Genomic DNA, 12,712 nt, shown 5'->3' with positions numbered 1-12,712 from the left:
TGATGAGTTAATTTTCCTTCCTAACAAGCCTTACTCCAAGAGGCAGAAATAAACACTGGCAGGGGGTTGCATGAAAATAGCCAGGTGCTCTGGTCCAGCCCTCCCAGGTCAGCAAGAGATGTGCAATTTGCTGTTCTTGCTTAGGGTGAATTTGCTGGTTCAAGTCAGAAAGTTCAAGATGGTGAGGGGGGAATGATTTAAAAGCAAATGAAAAGCCATCGTTTTCTCTCCACATGGTACAAGTGCACCTTGGCTAAAACCACTTCTGCCTTGTCATTTAAGCATCAGGCATTTCCCCTCTGTACTCACCTGGAAACTGGCATCTACAGCAGAGAGCAGCAGCAGAGGGGCCTGCTCAGTTCATCTGGCCCACTTTGCTGAGCCTGGCCTCTACTGCTGCCTTTTGGCTGACACATACCGCAGGCTGCTCAGGCTCGAAACCCTAACGCTCTACCTCCAGGTCTTCCACACAGCCTAGCAAATGACCTTACTATTTATTTCTGGTTTGCTCTTAGATTTTGGCTTGGAAACTGGCCAATTAGTATTTGCTTTCTGATATTCTAGGTCTAAGGGACCCTCTCTCTGAGAGGGATTTTGCTCATTCATAACAGGATAAAATGTTAGCAGTTTTCTCAAAGTATATCTAGTCCAAAAACAGTGAATACATAACTTTTGTATGTATTATTGCTGTCTTTTTCTGTGAACAGAAAGAGCATCTTTAATCAATCAAGCTATATGTTTTTGGTGATCCTAGACTTGCTCTCAGTCCTTCTAACATGACCACCAATGTTTCTTTCCATCAATATTTTGGATTTGACTAGAGATAAAACCTATGCATTCCTTAGTTATTACATTTACAGATAAGAAGCAGACGCCAAGAGAAGGGATAAAAATTTGATATTCCATAGCAGGCTATTGTTAGAGCCAGAACTAGAATCTAGGTCTCCAGAATCCCAGGATGAAGTTCTTTTCATTGAAAATCATTGAATCCTTTAGAAAATTGAATACTTTCTGTGCTAATGAATTTTGCATTGCTATAAAAGAATACCAAAGACTAGGTAGTTTATAAAGAAAAATGGCTTATTTGGCTCATGGTTCTGCAGGCTGTAGAAGAAGCATGGTGCCAGCATCTGCTTCTGGTGAGGCCTCAGGAAGTATAAAATCATGACAGAAGGCAAAAGGGGAACAGGTGTATCACATAGCAAGAGAGGGAGTGAGAGAGGCGAAGAGGCACTAGTCTCTTTTAACAACCAGATCTCTTGTGAACTAAAGGAGTGACAATTCACTCATTACCATGGGCAGGGCACCAAGCCATTCATGAGGGATCTACCACCATGACCCAAACATCTCCCACCATGCTCCACCTCCAACACTGGGGATTACATTTCAACATGAGATTTGTAAGGGACATGCATCCAAACCATATCGCTTCCAAAGTATGTTTTATGGTCCAGATTCTAACACTATATTTACAATTTTCCTGGCCTACAGTAGTTATTCCTTTATGGAAACCTTTACTCTTCATCAAACATAGTGCTGAGCATTGGTCACGATTGAATCCTGAAATGAAAACACATTTCTCAAGATTTCTCCCAACAAAAGAACTGCTGGATCAAGGGACAAGCAAGCGAGGTGCTGATCAACAGACCTGGTAGTTGCTCTCAAGGAAATGCATTGGCAGATGTAGACTATTGTGGAGCAGAGGGAAGCCTAGAGATCCAATAGTTCAATCTTCCAATTTTTTGGATGAAACCTTAGAGACTTGTCTGCAGTTACATAATTATCAGCATGGGAACTGAGGCTATAGCTCAGTTACCTGGCTCAGTCCTGAAAAAGCGCTATGCCTCCACACTGTCTTTATCAGATAGAGCAACCCAAAAAGGTTAATTCACTGGTTATTTGAAGTCATTCCTCATATTCATTGTCTTAACCACTGCCAAAACGCTGTGAGAAAGGTATCAGGTTTTATGTGTATTTTGTTTGTTTGTTTGTTTAGTTTGTTCGTTTTGCCAATAAGGAAAGTAAAACAAATATTTCATGTAATTTGCCCAAGATGATCATGGTAGACACTGCTGGTGCTCATTTTCGCCTCTTAGCCAGAGGTATGGGGAAGACTTCTCAGCTTTCTTGCTTTTGGATAGGGAGTTCCCACAAATTTTTGACAATGAACTGTGAACAGAAGTGACATACCTAGGTTGAAACAGTGAAAGCCCATGCATGATGTTCACGTTCCCTCTTTTGCTTGCAGCAATGATTGTGGAGAACCCTTGCTGCAGTGATGAAGCCTCAAGACAGACCCTGCTGAGATCACTAGTCATTTCTTGTAAGAGAACTGTCCTGGTGAATACTGGAGCCACTGCTATTTGTTGAGCTATTGAGTTATTGATATATATCCAAGTTTATTACTACAGCATAAACTTATTCTGTCCTGATCAATGTAAACTAAAAAGAAATACGTCTGTTTACAAAACTAATTTTGTTGGGTTGTTTTATTTCTGCTATATTTAAATTTCATCTTTGGTCTGCCAATTAGGCCACATCTAAATATCTCTGAGCTTCATTTTCCTCAAATGTAGAAGAGCTATAGTGCTGCTGATATGGTTTGGCTCTGTGCCCCTACCCAAATCTCACCTGGAATTGTAATCCCCATAATCCCCAAGTGTCAAGGGCGGGAGGAGGTAATTGGATCATGGGGGTGGTTTCCCCCATGCTGTTGTGATAATGAGCGAGTCTCATGAGATCTGATGGGTTTATAAGCATCTGGTATTTCCCCTGCTTGCACTCACTTTGTCCTGAAGCCCTGTGAAGAAGGTGCCTGCTTCTCTTTTGCTTTCCACCATGATTGAAAGTTTCCTGCGGCCTCTCCAGCAATGTGGAACTGTGAGTCAATTAAACCTCTTTCCTTTATAAATTACCCAGTCTTGAGTATTTCTTCATAGCAGTGTGAGAATGGAGCAATACAGCTACCTACTTTAGGCAATAGTTGCAAGAACTAATGGAGAAAAATATATAAAGTTTGTAAAACATAATAATCACTCACATTTTAGTCTGTCATCTCCCCAGATCTCTTTCTTGTTGAAATTAATAATCTCTTGCTCTACACATATTGTAGTTTTGTCAAAGATCACTATCTCAGAGGTCATGGGCTCAGATGCACACAGGGACAAGGTAGTTCTGATAAAACTGTGTTTTAAGCTGGGCAGGGTGAAGTAGAGAGCCCTGGAGTGTTTTACATAAGGCAACTACTACTTATATACAGCTGATGATTACTATCTAGGGAGTTAAGGGAAACACCAGAATTCTCTGAATTTCTTGTGAAATGTTAAATATATTTTTTATTTAACTTGGGAAATTAATTACTAATTTTTTGAACCGGGGCTGAGACAACAGAGTTCAAGTCAAATATGCACATATCTGCAGGCCAATTAGGCCACCAGTTTGGAACCTCTGGATTGGATCTCTATTGTTAATACTCTACATCTTACACAAACAGTGTCCGTGTGGATGCAGGACACTAGACAGTTAGTTCCTGGAAGAGAGGGGCCTCATCCTTCCACTTCTGTCCTTCTCACTGTTCAGTAACAAATCTGAAACAAAACAGAGTGAGTGCCTGAAATGGGTTAAATTAACAATGCTTTATGAACGGTAAACTTTCCAAAGTGAGATATGTGACTTAAGCAAATTTAAAGTAATTGTTTCCAAATCAAAGACATAGTTGTCTCAGGTTGATTGTTCTCAGTGTGGTATCAATTAAACTGCTCCCCATTCCTGTCTATGTGCTTATGTCAGAGAACTGGTGAATGGCTTGCCTTATAATGGAACACCAAAATAAAATGAACGTTGGAAAACGAGTCCCGTATTGTCAGTTGAAAAAAATACAGTTCCCTGAGGAGATGTAAGAGAATCTACAAAGAGAGGATAGGGTGGTTTATAAACATTCACTCTAAAATATCTATTACTTAATATTTCTTCAGACAAAATAATTATTTTAACATATAAAGTAACATTAAAAGAGTATGTTGAATTTGAAAGCATGGTATCTGATAATAATAATTAATATCCATTTGTATTTATTGAATGCTATATGCAAAGCTCAATGCTAATTTTTTTACCCAAGTTATATTATTTAATCCACAATGCCTTTTATGGTAGGTAATAGTACTTTATCTATTTTAAGATGAGGACGTTCAGAGAGCTTAAACAACATGTCTATAATAGCATATCTGTTAAATCACTCAGCAGAAGTTCTAGCTATATACAATTTCAGAGGCCATGATTTAATCAAAAATTTTTCCTTTTGCTGTAAACAATGTTTAAAGCAAAAATTTCCTTTGCTCTAAACAGTGACTACACCACTACCCCTTTCTTCCAGAACAATCTCTCCATGGAAGTCCAATGAAGGAAACTGATTAAAAACCATTCACGTCATAATGAGACTTCACAGGCAACTCTGAGGGACACAGGTTGATGTAATATTTTCCTTCCTGAAGTCCTTGAATCCCTTGTAGTATTAATAATATTATATTTTTATAGTTCCCCTTATTTTAGATGGGCAAATTCAAGCACATGGCTGTTAAGTTTTTTCTCCATGATCTTTTTCATGTAAGTATTACAAAAACGTAAAACAGGATCACATTTTGCTGAATATTAGATGGATAGTTTTGGGCAAATTAATTGCTATATTGATGCCTGTTTTTATATTTGTCAAACTGGCATAATAATTGCCCATATGTTGTAAGATTGCTATGACAATCAAATGAGATAAGATAAATAAAAACATTTATTAATTGATGTCATTGGCAATCAGCACATATTAGCTACCAAAACAAATGGTAGTTATTTTTATGTTATTACCAATATTGTTGTTATCTGAATATTTTAGCGTGTTTTCTTGGATAGTAGTAATGCTAAAATATTGATATGGATATAACAAACATCAGAGATGATCAGTTATGGGGTCAAGGGGAGGGAGAAAATTATTCTGAGTTTTTTTTTAGAGTATGATAATAGAATGTTATAAAATAAGAACATTATATTTCCAAGCATAGGAACGTGTGGGAAATTTTGTAAGAAGCTCACCCATCATGGTTATCTCTCCTTTTCACTGTCTATGAGTTATTTTATAATGCAGCAAGTCATTAGAAGATTATAATAATACAAACAATTTTCGTTCATGGTGGAGTGGACAAAATATGCCATCCCAAAATGTGAAGGATGGCTGAACTGAAAACAATTAAGAAGACACAGATACAGGAAAGCTCTCTGTCCTCCATCTATTTGCTTAAAAGCAGAGCATAGATTTACAAGGGCAACCCCCTCAACCCACCTTATACCAAGGAGAACAAGGTTAACCGCCAAAGACAACTTTACATCTTTATCAGTCTGGAGATGGTCCCAGAGGCATCTACATTAACAAGCTCTAATAACTAATCTTTTTCTGCCAGTTATTTGCCTTCTTCCAAGTTGCAATCCTTAAAGACTCAAAGTCCTTTTCCTTTGGTTACTTCTCTGAAAATTTATTGCTCTTTGTTGAAGACGCTACATTAGCTAGAATTCAATCCTCTTTGAGAACTACTGATTCCCTGAGTGTTTCTCATGTATATATGAAATACACATATTAATAAACATCTGCTTGTTTTTCTCTTGTAAATGTATCTTTTATTACAGGGGTCTAGTCCAACCATAAACCTATGGGGGTTGAAGAAAAACCCCTACCATAGAAATGCAAATTATGCCCATGGAATGCAAATGCTTATCATCCTGTGTATATTGAACAGTTATTGCAAATTTGAAATTTACAAATTCATTTGTAATTTCATTTCAGCATTCCTTACTTGACTATAAATAACTAAAACTTTGAGTTTTTCTTCAAACCAGTTGTAACATCTTACTGGTTCCCTTATTAATTAGTGTGTTAAATAAAATATAATGTATTCATTTTATATTTGCATGAGGCATAATTTTACTTTTAAATATATGTATGTGTGTGTATATAATATTTAAGAGTAAAAAACTTTGAGTTCAAAGACACCTTTTAACATTTATTCTAGTATAACATTAGGCAATCATTTAACTTACCATGTTGTGGGTTTCTTTTTTAGTAAAACGGTAAAATAACATCTATGTCATGCTACCCTTCTCAAGGGTAATTCTGAGAATCTATTAAAAATAAAACGAGATAGGAAAGTGATTTGAAACTGTAGCTATCTATACATATGCCAGGGATTAGAATTATTCTATTTGATGCATGGAAGTGGCTCATAGTCAGCAATTTGTTAGTGGAGATAGAAATACAGCCAGGCCATTGCTATCTAGCCTGGTATCCTCTCTAGGTCATGATGCTTTCCCATAAAGATCAGAACACGTTGGCCTGGAACAAGAGGAACCTGGTAGCGAAGTGATTTTGTGTTATCAACAAGATGATAAGCTCAATAAAGAGTCCATTAGGATAGGGAATGTGAGGCAAGTGGATTTCCTTTGTAAATAATCCCTCACAGCCTCAAATGCAACCACTTATTTCTATCATGGCAGGCCTTGACGGCAGAGCCAATTCGGAAGGAATGAAGATACCGAATTCGGAGCTCACATATGCAATTTTCAAGTTTAAAAAAAGCTCACCTTATCTTCCGTTTCTCTTCAATATAACAGCTTGGAGCGGCTAAATTTAGTAAAATGACTTTCCCAGAGAAGTGAACTCTTTGGGTCAGAAGAAACTTTAAAATCATAATAGCCAGCCTCTCTCCCTCTCTCCGATTCTATAAGTTTCATCATCATCAGCTTCATCTGAGCCTTCATCTGTGACCATGTTTGCATCAGATGCTTTTAATTTAGTTCCTTTTCCCCCAGATATGTCATATTCTAGATTCATATGGAGCTTAAGGTTGACCAGAGATCTCAGATCCTAAACCTGCAGAGGTATTACACAGGGACACAATCAGACTACTGCATCTCAATTACAGAGAAAGAAAACTATTCTCAATGCATGCTCCCTATTTAATCCTGACTTAATTTGATTTTATGGTTCTATTTACCTAACATCAGTAACCTTTCACCAGCAGTGAAATCATAAGAGGATAGAGACAGAGACAGAAGTGGGAAAAGAGAGATGGGAGAAGGAAAAAAGAAAAGTAAGAAAAGAAACCTATTATCTGGCTTAAAGAACTCACCTTAGACAACCTGAGGAAAAACTTGAGAAGTGATGGCTCCTCCCTGGGCTCTAGTCTATGAATGGGAAAAGCTCACCAGTTGTATATGACTCTGAAGTTCTAGTCTAAAACGTGAAACAACTGTTGTTTGCAGGAATCACTTCAGAGTATCAAAATGCAGAGGCACTCTCCACAAGTACCACCTGGAGAGCGATATTTACTACCTCTGGGTGTGAGAAAAGACCAAAGCTCTACAGAACTCACCAAATACTAAATGGCCTACTGACGCTCCTTATAGGCCTCTTTCCTGGCTGTTAATTTATCAACCCTGAATTATCCTTTACATTACATGACTATGTGCATAAAGCAAAATGCTATGTGGAATGAAAAATGGAGCTGCATTTAAGGAGCCTTTTTACGGTGGAGTTTAATGGCTGCTATGTATCTATTTCAGGAAAATATTCAAGGGTCCCCAGGGAGCACAGTAGAAGGATGGAACCGAGAGAAAGAATCTATTTCTCATCTACTGTACTAATTCGTGAACATTCTCTGGAGTCAAAAGATTGACAAGATGGAGCGACGCTCAAGAGCCCAAATTCCCAGGGTAAGACCAGCAGTGAGGTCACCACCACCAACTTCCACTCCACGAAACTTCTTTCCCCTCAGCTTCTCTACTTTTGCTAATAGCATTATCACCCAGGCAACCGTCTGGTTAATATTAAACACAACCCTATTCCCTCCATCTTATCAGTTGCAACAATGCTGTGGAATTTCCTCTTTTTTCACGCCCACCTTTAAATTCCCGGTGCCTACTGTACTTTTGCATACTAAGCATTTTCTTGCACCCTAGGAGGTAGGCCCTAATTCTATGCCAGTTTTTTTCTTTTTCTTTTTTTCTCTCTCTCTCTCCTTTTTTGAGACAGAGTCTTGCTCTGTCGCCCAGGCTGGAGTGTAGTGACGCGATCTCAGCTCACTGCAAGCTCCACCTCCCGGGTTCACGCCATTCTCCTGCCTCAGTCTCCTGAGTAGCTGGGTGCCCACCACCAAGCCGGGCTAATATTTTTTGTATTTTTTAGTACAGTCGGGGTTTCACCATGTTAGCCAGGATGGTCTCGATCTCCTGACATCGTGATCCTCCCGCCTCGGCCTCCCAAAGTGCTGGGATTACATGCATGAGCCACCGTGTCCCACTTTCTTTTTGCTTTTCTTCTTTTTCTTTTTTTTTTTTTTTTTTTTTTTAATAGTGGTGAGGTCTTACTTTGTCACCCAGGTTGGAGTGCACCCTCACTGAGGCAAGACTGGTCACTGCAGTTTTGAATCTCCTGGCTCAAGGAGTCCTCTCACATCAGCTCTTGAGTAGCTAGGACTATAGGTATGCACTGCCATGCCCAGTTTGGTTTTTTGTATTTTTTGTAGTGACAGGGTCTCACTGTGGTGCCCAAGCTGTTCTCAAACTCCTGGCCTCAACAATTCTCCTGCTTCAGCCACCCAAAATGCTAGGATTACAAGTAAAAGCTACCATGCCTAGCCTATGCCCATTTTATGAATAAAAATATGTAAATAATGTATCCAACTTTCTCCAGCTGAATCCTGCTGTCTGATACAAGAGCCCTGATGAACACGTCAATCTGCTGCCCTCTGCTGTGGGGTCTTCCTTAATTACACCAGAAAAAAATCCATTCCTCTTTTCTCTATTTTTTCCTCCATTTCAGGTTTCTTGAAAGTTAATATGGGTACAAACCTCCTAGGATCTTGTTAAAGCGTAGATTCTGATTCAATGGGATTGGGGTGCAGCCTGAGAATTTGCATTTCTAACAACCTCCCCTCCATGGTGCTGAAGCTCCTATCCAGGGCACACACTTTAGGTGGCAGGACTTGAGGGAAAGTGCACTTTGTATGATATCTATAAATACTGTATGACTTCAGCTGTTTTGTGGAAAGAATTTAGTGCTTATTTAATTGGAATGTTTAATTAAACTTAATTATCACATGCATAGAACATTTATCACATACTGATTTTTATTGTAGATAATTGAATATTTATTATCACTCTGCACCAAATACAAACTTATTAAACCCAGAAAATGGTGTTCTACAATTTTATATCCCCCGAAACATCTTCTGTAGGGTTTTCCACATATCAGTCACCTATGTGACTTGGCTGAATGAATGAGGTTGGATAGGTAAGGCATTGCTAGTAATGGGAAGGTGACGAGGTTTTAGAGATGGTTCTGCTACATATCTCCATCCCTATGATCTATCCTCTGAAGGAAATTTCAGATCTCTTCCAAAGCATGAGTAGCTATTGAAAACAAGCCTTAAGTACCAGAAAAGCAGAGAGACGGTATATTGAAATAGAAGGGACATATGATTAAAATCCTAGTGACCCCACATGTGTCCTAGCTGTTCTCCTAATTCCCTATATGATTAGCCAAGCATCACTTAACCTTCCGGGCCTTTTTTCCTCACCTACGAACTGAAGAGTTTGGACTGCACTAGTTTTCATCCAGCTCAAACCATTCATGAGCCTCCAGTGGTCCTTGTTGTGGGAATAGGAAGGATACAAACCCAGGTTTCATCCAGCTCAAACCATTCATGAGTCTCCAATGGTCCTTGTTGTGGGAATAGGAAGGATACAAACACAGTCAGGGCAGTGTGCACTACGGTAGTTCATTCTGTCTCTTTCATTCTCAAAAGAGGTAAAAAGGGCATCTTGTGCTCTGGGCATCAAGGGAGCTGTAATTGCTGTGCTCTTTTTGGACTTAATCTGTCACAATGGCCTGTAAACTCTCACTGAGTAGTGGGTGATGGGGGCTGCTGGAATGAGCTCCATCAACTATCAATTCACTATCCTCCAGCTATTCAAGATTGCACCTCATTCACTCAAAGAATGAACTGTTGCAAGACAAAATCTCTGCCGACATAACTGAAATAGGTCATGTTTCCACTGTTATTCAAGAAGCAGGTATTGTTGGATTCCCAGGCACTACAAGGGCTGCATTAGTGAATAAGTTGTGGGGGATACACTGTACCTGGAGACTAGGGAAAGTATTTCAGGCTCCTAATGAGGCCTGACTAGGAAAAAGAGATCTTAACATAGGCCAAATGAAGGTCATTGATTTATAGTCAAATGATTCCTAAATGTTGTAAACAAATGCTATAATAGTATGAAAATTGAGAAAGCAATCTCCTTGTATTTCATGTTTTGAAATGGGGTCTTGTTATGTTGTCCAGGCTGGTCTCAAACTCCTGGACTAAAGCAAGCCTCCTGCCTCAGCCTCCCAAGTAGTTAAGATTAAAGCTACATGTCACCATGCTGGGTGCTTTTTATTTTTCTCAAGACAAATAGCAGTACTGCAATATTTAACACAGTGCTAAGTACACAAAAATATGTATGTTAAATCATTCATGTATTAATTCAACAAATATTTATTGAGCCCTAAGCTAGGAACTTTGTATACCAATGGTTTGGTTTTCTCTCCATATAAAACATATTACCCCAAAACTCAGTGGCTTAAAACAACCATTTTATTATCTCTCAAAGTTGCGGGTTGAGTGGATTCAGTTGGTTCTTCTGTCAACAGAGTTTGGTCATCTGGTGTCAGGGCTGGGATGTCTAAGATGATTCCCTCACATGGTGCTGACTGATGGCCTATTCAGAGCTTAGTCAGGGCAGTCAACCAGGGTGTCTCAGTTCTTCATGATATAACCTCCATGTGGGTTGGATTTCTAACAGCGTAACACATGAATGTCTAGAGTTAGGAAGTGGAAATTGTAAGCCTTATGAAGTCTTGTCTTCAAAAGTCCCAGAACATCACTTCTGTTACATTTTATTGGTTAAAGCCAGTCGTGATGCCAGACCAGATTAAAGAGGAGGGGACATAAACTGCATCTCTTGATAGAAATGATGGTGGGTACATATAAGGAGGGGAAGGACAGTTGGGAGTATTTTTAAAGACTTGATCAAATTTTGTATCAAGTATAATTCGTATGTATAATTTTGTAAATTATTCCCTTTAACTTACATATGGTACTAGTATTAAAAGGTATCCACATATACATACATATATGTTTAATATAATTAAAACATATACCCACAAGAATGACTAAAATTAAAAAGACACTGACAGTACCAACTGTTGATGAATTTTTAGAATAATTAGAGTTCCCATATACGCAGGTGAGAATGTCAAATGGCACAATCTCCTTGGAAAACTGTTTGGCAAGTGCTTAGAAATTTAAACAAAAATGACACATCTACTCTACAGTGCCACAAAGCAAACTCATGGTTGATTGGTACCATAGGGAAGTGGGTTGGGTGGAGTGACTAACAAGGAAGGGCCAAAGAAACCTTTTGAGGTGAGAAAAATATTTCATACCATGATTATGGTGGTGCTTACACAGGTGTACCAATCTATTAAGAATCATCACACTGTATACTCAAAATGGGTGCAATTTATTGCATGCAAATTACAACTCGATACAGTTGATTTTAAAAATAAGGCACTAAATCTACTTTTTTAGGTGTCCACATTTCTCAACCACTCTTGAGTTTGGGGAAGGTGAGTTTGCCTTTATCCTGAGCTAATTCAAATTTCCTCTGGTTTCATCAAATTTACCTTTCTCATCACTGCTTCTTTTGTGGTCATAGCTCCTACCATTTTTTTTCTGCCCTAATTTGTATTTGCTGTAGGTGACCCAACTTACTTTATTTTTCCATAGCAGCATTACCTTAGGGTTACTGTGTATAGCAGACTTTTTTTGTTCTAAAAGGTTTGGCTGGCAGGACTGGGATGGGAATAGATGTATCACAACATAATTAATATATGACTAAAATCTAAATATTTTCTTTTCTAGCCTACCATTGGAAATGTATGACTGGCTAACACTTACCCAGGCCACATCTGCTGGCATGATTCTATGTCATCTTCCACACTTCTATAACTCTGGTAAATGATACCCATAACCATTTCCTATCATCATTTATGTCTCCTTCTTAAGCATCACGCATTTAGACATATTCATCGCAATGCTATTTTTTCCTCTCAAAGACAGTAATTATTCCAAAAAGAAATTATGACCGATTCTTAAGTCAATTTATTCTTAAAGTCAAATTAAGGCAGCTTGTGCCTCTTTCCTATATTATACAGGATGGATAAGAAGCAATCTAAGCATACAAGGACCTCACAGTGCAAGGAAAATACAGTGACAAAGCAATATTGCCCTGTATAATAATAGTCACGTGCACAAGTTGCTAAAGAGCACAGAATAAAGCATACAACCCAAACAGGTGATGAAGAATGTGGTGAGGATAGCATAGAAAGGTTTCTAGAAAAGGGGGCATCTAACTTGAAGTCATAGGGATTATTTAACACAAACTATACCCAAAATAAAAGAGGGGAAGGAGAGCGTAGAAAATTCTAGGCAGAAACATATGTTGAAACAAGAAAACAAAACTTTTAAGTATACATAAAAACTAGTTGATTTGTGGGGGAAATTCCCCAGCTTATGTAAAACAAGAATCCAGACATGGGTGTGGTTTTGAGTGTAGAGTAAATTCAATGGAT

The 12,712-nt window shown here is 38.5% G+C and overlaps 1 long non-coding RNA gene across 1 annotated transcript; it reads left to right on the top strand.

Moving 5' to 3' along the window:
- Positions 1-2,246: 2,246 nt before the first annotated feature.
- On the top strand, positions 2,247-12,088 carry LOC105487123 (uncharacterized). Its single transcript, XR_011613101.1, has 3 exons — positions 2,247-2,323; positions 7,600-7,749; positions 12,003-12,088. It is a non-coding gene; the product is annotated as an uncharacterized lncRNA (long non-coding RNA).
- Positions 12,089-12,712: the final 624 nt, after the last annotated feature.

This window comes from Macaca nemestrina, chromosome 14, assembly GCF_043159975.1.
Source record: "Macaca nemestrina isolate mMacNem1 chromosome 14, mMacNem.hap1, whole genome shotgun sequence".
NCBI classification, from domain to species: Eukaryota; Metazoa; Chordata; class Mammalia; order Primates; family Cercopithecidae; genus Macaca; species Macaca nemestrina.
Note: the sequence above shows the minus strand (reverse complement) of the source record. Positions and strands in the feature narration are given on the sequence as shown.